Raw genomic sequence first — 2,430 nt, 5'->3', positions numbered from 1 at the left:
GAAACAGAGACCATCCCTGCCCACAACAACAGACAACAAAACAAGTAAAATGGCAATTAGTAGCATCATTATAGAGTTATAGATTTATGCACATCATTAATAAAAACAAATAGAATTACAATTATAAATATGTACATATATATACAGAAGTGCTGTGGGGCAGGGAGGGGGTAGAGCAAAGTGAGCGAGTTGGGTTGAGGGGAGGGAGAGTAGAGGAAAAGGGGGCTTAATCTGGGAAGACCTCCTGGCGGAGGTGAGCTTTCAGTAGGACTTTGAAGGGGGGAAGTGTGCTAGTTTGGTGGATTTGAGCAGGGAGGGCATACCAGGCCAGAGGTAAGACATGGGCCAGGGGTCAATGGGAGAACAGGTGAGAACAAAGCACAGTGAGTAGGTTAGCACTAGAGGAGCAGTGTGTGGGCTGGGCTGTAGAAAGAGAAGGGAGATGAGGTAGGAGGGGGCGAGGTGATGGAGAGCTTTGAAGCCATGGGTGAGGAGTTTCTGCTTAATATGGAGGTTGACAGGCAACCACTGGAGATTTTTGAGTGGGGTGTCATGCTCAGAACGTTTCTTTAGAAAGATAATTGGGGCAGCAGAGTGAAGTATAAACTGAAGTGGGGAGAAGCAGGAGGTTGGGAGATCAGAAAGGAGGCTGATGTAGTAATCCTGTCGGGTTAGGATGAGTGACTGTACTAATGTGGCAGTGGTTTGGATGGAGAGGAAAGGGCGGATGTTGGCGATTGTTGTGAAGGTGAGACCGGCACGTTTTGGTGACGGCTTGGATGTGAGGGGTGAATGAGAGAGCGGAGTCAAGGATGACACCAAGTTTGCGGGCTTGTGAGATGGGAAGGATGGTAGTGCCATCTACAGTGACAGGAAAGTCTGGAAGAGGACAGGCTTTGGGAGGGAAGATAAGGAGCTCTGTCTTGGACACGTTGAGTTTTAGTTGGCGGGAGGACATCCAGGTGGAGATGTCCTGAAGGCAGGAGGAGATGTGAGTCTGGAGGGAGGGAGAGAGAACAGGGGTGCAGTTGTAGATTTGGGTGTCATCCACGTAGAGATGGTAGTTGAAACCGTGGGAGCGAATGATTTCACCAAGAGAGTGAGTACAGATGGAGAACGGAAGGGGACCAAGAACTGACCCTTGAGGAACCCTAACAGCTAGGGGACAGGAGGGGGAGGAGGAGCCCGCAAAGGAGACTCAGAATGAACGGCCAGAGAGATGAGGAGAACCAGGAGTGGATGGAGTCAGTGAAGCCAAAGTTGGATAAAGTGTTGAGGAGAACAAGATGGTCGACAGTGTTCAAGGCTGCTGAGAGGTCGAGGAGGATTAGGATAGAGTAGGAGCCGTTGGATTTGGGAAGAAGGAGGTCAGTGTTGACCTTTGAGAGGGCAGTTTCAGTAGAGTAGTGGGGATGGATGCCAGATCGGAGGGTGTCCAGGAGAGAGTTGGAGTTGAGGAATTCGAGGCAGCGAGTGTAGATGGCTTGTTCCAGGAGTTTGGAAAGGAAGGGTAGGAGGGAGATGGGGAGATAACTGGAGGAGGCTGTGGGGTCAAGGAAGGGTTTTTTTAGAATGGGGGAGAATTGGGCATGTTTGAAGGCAGAGGGCAAGAAGCCTTTGGAGAGTGAGGGGTTGAAGATGGAAGTTAAGGAGGGGAGGAGGGATGGGGCGAGAGTTTTTATAAGATGCGAGGGGATGGGGTCAGAAGGGTAAGTGGAGGGCAAGGGGTGGCACTTGAGGGAGGAGATCTCCTTTGAAGATACTGCTGGAAAGGATGGGAAAGTAGAAAGGGGATCAAAAGTGGGGTATGGGGCAAGGGTTAATTTGGGGGAGCTCAGACTTGATGGTGTTAGTTTTCCTAATGAAGGGGTGACTTTTGAACTGTGGCAGCGTGACTTAGTAGATAGAGCATGGGCTTGGATTCAGGAGGACCTGGGTTCTAATCCCGGCTCTGCCACATATCTGCTGTGTGACCTTGGGCAAGTCATGTCACTTCTCTGGGCCTCAGTTACCTCATCTGGAAAAATGGGGATTAAGTCTGTAAGCCCTATGTGGGACAGGGACCGTGTTTAACCCAATTACCTTGTATCTACCCCAGTGCTTAGTACACTGCCGGACTCATAGTAAGTGCTTAACAAATACCACAATTATCATTATTATTATAACTAACCCCTCAACTGCCCTTGGGAAGATCTCGAGAAGGCAGGCCAAGCTCCTTGTGGACAGGGATTGGGTCTACCAATTCCGTTGTGTGCTCCTAAGCGCTTAGTACAGTTCTCTGCACAGTAAGTCCTCAATAAATCCAAAGATCAACTGATTGAGCTTTAGCAGTCTCCGCAAATTCTTGACTCGCCAGCAAGCCCCAGTTTCCATCCCTAATGTGGACGGAAACTTTAGGGTCCTCGTGACCACCTTTAAGAAGATCACTGG

This window comes from Tachyglossus aculeatus, chromosome 2, assembly GCF_015852505.1.
Source record: "Tachyglossus aculeatus isolate mTacAcu1 chromosome 2, mTacAcu1.pri, whole genome shotgun sequence".
NCBI classification, from domain to species: Eukaryota; Metazoa; Chordata; class Mammalia; order Monotremata; family Tachyglossidae; genus Tachyglossus; species Tachyglossus aculeatus.
Note: the sequence above shows the minus strand (reverse complement) of the source record.